Source organism: Echinops telfairi, unplaced genomic scaffold (assembly GCF_000313985.2).
Source record: "Echinops telfairi isolate 266 unplaced genomic scaffold, ASM31398v2 ScPeMD7_28;HRSCAF=97, whole genome shotgun sequence".
NCBI lineage: Eukaryota > Metazoa > Chordata > Mammalia > Afrosoricida > Tenrecidae > Echinops > Echinops telfairi.
Genome location: NW_022103925.1, coordinates 5,621,469 through 5,626,599, shown reverse-complemented (window position 1 = coordinate 5,626,599; position 5,131 = coordinate 5,621,469). Strand labels below are relative to the sequence as shown.

The window sequence follows — 5,131 nt, the reverse complement described above, 5'->3', positions numbered from 1 at the left end:
GCCGAATGGAAGAAGATCACAGGCCAGTGGGTGGGAAGTCTTGTGGATCCAGTGGTGTTGTAAGCATCTCAGCGCAGGCAGGGGTCTCCACGTGGCTCCTCCAGCTCAGGGCACTAGTGTAGTTCCATGTGTCTTGTCAGCTGCAATGTCTCCCAGACAATGCGTATGTCCCATCTCCAGTGAACGATTTATCTCCTTAAAGCCTCCATATGAGGTCATCAAGCTGCTACCTGATTGACTGGCTAAACCCCACCCCGTCACTCGCAAGTCTCAAATTGACAGCATATTAGGTAACTACCACAGTAGTCATGTCATCACCCTTATGAATATGCTGAAACCCATTCTCTTGCCCCTGTGGCTCAGTCGTTCACATAGTTAGGCACTTGGCTATGAGCTAAAAGGTTAGTGGTTCAAATCCACCCTGAGGTGTGTTGGAAGATAGTCCTGACGAGCAGTTCCTGAGGTCACAGCCTTCTACTCTGCATGCACATTGTTGTTGGGTGCTATGAGCAGAGCCCCGTGCACAAAACAACCAGACCCTGCCCGGTCCTGCGCCATCCTCACAATTGTTCTTATGCCTGAGCCCAGTGTTGCAGCCACCGTGGCTGACCATCTCGTTGAGGGCCGTCCTCTTTTCCACTGCCCCTCATTTTACCAAGCACAATGTCCTTCTCTGGGGACTGCTCTCTTATACCTACAGTTTGGTGTTAAGACGACTCTGGGTGTACATTTGGTTTATGGTTTAAAGATGACCTTGGGGCAACAGTCTCCAGGCTTCATCCAGCCTCTATGGCTTCCGAAAGCCTGGCGTCCATGAGAATTCAGAATTTGGTTCTCCATCTCCTCGCTTTGAATCAAAGAGTCTCGTATAAAATGTTCAGTGATGGTAGCCAGGCAACAACCAATTCTCCTGTTCTCATTGACGATGACCTTGGAACATTAGTTTCAGGGGCTCATCCAGCCTCGTTGGGTTCAGAAAGTCTGCACTCCGTGGGAATTTGAAATTGCAGTCTACGATTTTTCCTTCTTTAATCAAAGATTCTATATAATATTTACTAATGGTAGCCAGGTACTAACTATTTCTTCTGATCTCATAGCAATGGAGGCAGGTTCTCTCCCCTCCTAGCCACCATCTCCCAGCAGAAATATTTTCATGAACTGTGGGTGGCCAGATCTAGGGAGGGACCCCCACCACATGGATGCCCTTCTTCCCCACATCCTGCTCACCCGGCCCCCCGCCACAGAGACTCAGGAAGGGGCTGCCACCTGGTGAGATGTAGGATATGCAGAATTGAGCGTGGCTGCCCCGATGGGTGTGGGGGTGTCTTTGAGGAGGTTGTGATGTGGGTCTGAAAGTCCAGGGTCTGAGTGACGACCCTCTGGGCAGTGGGGACTTTCTGGGATGGGAACATTTTGTGGAGTACTTGAGATGATGTCTGAGAGAGGGAGGGAGAGACAGCGAGGAGAAGGAGCGAGAGGAAGAGAGAGGGGAGAGGAAGAGAGAGAGGGAACGTGACAGAGAAGAGAGGGAGGGAGAGAGGGAGGGAGACCAGTGGGCTCTGGAGGCCACTACAGGATGCTGCAGGGCTTCTTGTGCTTGGGAAGTTTCTCGGAAACAAGCACTTGGACCAGCAGCATGCTGCCCGGGTGTGTGACTCACAGGAACTCCTGAGCTCTGAGGAGGGGCCTTTGAACACCTTGTGAGGTGGTGGATGCTGACTTCAAGGCAGAGCTGTTCCACCAGCTTCCGGGCCTGGGCTGTGTTGTTAGTGCCCACATTGTCTGCCATCCCCTCTGGTTCTGCATCCAGAGAGCTTTCTGAGCCTCCCGGAGAGGAGGGGCAGCCCCAGGAGGCCACGCATTCTACATCCTCCTTCTGTTCCCGACTCCCTCCTTCCTCTGTTGCTCCAGACGGACAGAGACTAACCGCCCTGCCTGGATGGCCACTCTCAAGCAAAGCTCATGCTTTGGCGTTGGTGCCTCATCTCCAGTGATGAGTGTGGTCACCACCATGGCCCAGAAGAACTATGTCCATATTGATGTCTACCCAAGTCTACCTACCAAATTGGCAGGCAACTGTGAAAAGGGCAGGCTGAGCTTCACCGGTCCCACCACCCCTGTGTGGAGTGAGGTGCAAAAATGAAGGCCCCTGTATCAGGCCGGGGGGGGGGGGGGCACAGCGGGGTCAAGCTGACCGTTCAGTCCTTCCCTCTGTTTTCTTGGTGCCTGTAGTAGAGTAAGTCAAGGTTCCACTGTCTGGACTTTGGGCGTGTCACCCTTTAAGAATACCATGGACTCAACAGAAAACAACCCCTTCCCCCATCTTTCCCCTGCTAGGGAATCATGACCTTGTCCACTCAGACTTTCTAGCATCTTCCAGATGTCAGTTCCAGGAGTAGCTCGTGAACTGTTTCTATGAAGGGCTGGAAGAGGCCCTGGGAATACTCACACTCTGGGGACACACATGGAATTCTGGGCAGTGCAAGCGGCTAACACTTGCCTAACCAAGGATGGGAGGTGTGGGTCTAGCCAGAGGCACGTTGGCAGAGAAATCTGGTCATCTACTGCTGAATTATCAGCTGTGGAAACCCCTGTGGAACTCCGAGGTGGCATACCTTGTTATGTATTGGGCTGCTAACCACAAGATCAGCGGTTCGAAACCACCCACTCTCCTTGGGAGAAAGAGGAGATGTTCTACTCCCATAGAGAGCTGCAGTCTCCGAAACCCGCAGGGCCAGTTCCCCCTGTCCTGGAGGGTCGCTATGGGCCAGAATGGACTCAGGGGCAGTGAGTTTGAGGTTGAGGGTCTCCAGGAGTTGAGGTCAACTGGAAGGTAATTAATGGGCACGTGCAGTCCCTGCCCTTGCTGTCTGCAGACAGATGCTGGCCACTGGCCCAGGCTCTGCACGGGCCCTGGGACCCTGCAACCTCTCTGGCATCGGAGACCTGTGAATGGAAGCAGGGGGCCGGCAATTGGACTGATGCTGGTGTGTGCCCAGGGGTCTGGTCTCATCACTGCTCTCCCACCAGGCACACAGCAGGGGTTGCTCAGGATTGTGTGCAGGGCACGGCTGCACACAAAATGGCCCAGGTGCTCAGCTGCTCGGGTGCTGAAGGCTCCTTGGCAGGAAGTCTTGTCTATCTCCTGAAAAACCCGGCTGTCCCAAACCCTCACGAGCCCAGTTCTCCTCTGACCACAAGGGCTCAGGTGGCTCTGCAGGAACGCAGAGGGCAGTGGGCCCTAAGGCTAATGTTTCTTCCTACAGAGCTCAGGGCAGACAGGCCCACTCCCTGGGGTTGATTTATACTTGAGCCTCAGAAGAAGGTTCTAAAACAAGAGGGTTCAAGGATCAAAGGCCTCCTCTGAGCAATTGTGAAGGAGGAGGGGTGGAGTCAGGGCTGGAGGCCTGGGCCTGGTTGCAAGTCTCTGGCTTTTTGTCGCTGGGGCCCAGGGTCCTGAGTCCCCAGGACAGGGGCTGCAAGCTCTCCAGGAGTCGGTGGCTGGCCTGGCTTGGGAGCAGGGAAGAGAACACCGCTCCAGCATGCCTGCAGACTTAATGAAGTTGCCTCATTTCCCGGCCAGGCGGGTCCCGCCCTCTTACCCATGGACTCTGTCTCCTCGTGTGCCCAAATGCCCTGGCAGTGCCCAGGCTGCCAGCAAGGCCGGGCTTGTGGAGACAGAAGCATGGATTCCCCGGAGCTGAGTCTCCCTGTTCTCACACTCAGGCCCAGCAGCTCCCAGGCCCCAGGGAGGGAGTCTACCCTGTGGGAACCCCTGGGGAGCAGCAAGCCAAGGGGGAGGAGAAGCCAGGTAAGAAAGACAGGCAGCCGGCCTCTTTATGGCTGGAGGCTTGGGGGCCAGTCACATGGTGGGGGTGGGGGTGGGGGTGAGTGGCCTCTGCCAGTTGGCAGCCGTCCCAGCTAAAAGGCTGTGGACTCTGGGGGCCACCTCCCCACAGGGACCTAGGCACCTCATTCTGATGACTCTCGGAGCCTGTGTAGCTGGAATGCTATCTTGGGGGCCCCTGCTTCCACACCCTCAGGGTGTCTTTCTTCCAGGGTGTGGGCACAGGCAGCCAGCACCACTGTCAGCTAGACGCTGCCTGCCCGTGGGTGGGGCAGGCCGCACAGTGCTCGCAGGAGAGCCACTGAGGCTGGAGGAGGTGGCCCCACCCCCTCCCTCCACCCTCTAGCCAGCACCCTCTCTCACAAGAGCTCCTAGGGTGGGGTGTGGGCAGACCTGTGAGCTCCAAAGCAACAAGGGCTCAGCACAGTTTGGGGGAACCCGGAGGGGTGACCTCTGAGCTGAGAACCAAGGGACAAGCTTCAAGGAAAAGGGGACAGAGAGCAGGAGTGTTGTGTAAGTGGTTCTGTCCTTTGTAGGGGATTTGTATTCAGTTCACAGCCCCCGTCCACAGCGCGGGAGAAGAATCTTCTAGTTCCACGTGGCAGGGCCCACCCCGTGGCCTGCTGACCCTCCCCCCTGACCACACTCTACCTCCCGGCTAGGGCTGAGTTCTCGGTTTGCCAGGCGTGTGCGTGCTCAGCAGTGGGGAGAGAAGCCAGCCTCCATGCCAGGGCGCCCTCTGCCTGGGCCCTGCCAGTGGGTGACCAGTACCTGGTCCCACTGGGTGCCAGGGATTCTGGAGGACTTAGCTGCATCCACCCCTTTCTTCTGCAGAACAATCCAGGTTGTTGTTGTTTTCACCTGTCTGCTGGTCTGTTCTGACTCCCGGCGGTCTTGTGCACAACAGAACACAGCACTGCCGGGGCCTGAGCCATCGCCACCATTGTGGCTAAGTCTGAGGCCGGTGTCACTGCCGCTCCAAGGACCTGGAGTCAGAGGAAGGCGCAGCGAAGAGAAACGCCCAGGCCGGGAGCTGGGTGCCCAAGGAGGTTGACAGAGAAGGGACTATTTGCAATGAGAAAGAGCCTTGGAAGAAGTCCGGCCAGAGTGCTCCTTAGAGGCAAGGATGGCAAGACTTTGTCTTACATACTTTGGGCACGTTGTCAGGAGAGACTGGTCCCTGGAGAAGGATGTCATGCTTGCTAGAGGGGGAGCGAAACAGAGGAAGGCCCTCAAGGAGATGGACGGACACGGTGGCTGCGTCAGGGGCTCAGACATGGGGAC

General features: G+C 56.4%; 1 protein-coding gene across 1 annotated transcript in view; it reads left to right on the top strand.

Moving 5' to 3' along the window:
* SLC2A9 (solute carrier family 2 member 9) overlaps nt 1-5,131 on the top strand; it is a 157,189-nt gene that overhangs the window by 13,765 nt on the left and 138,293 nt on the right. The window lies entirely within an intron of this gene.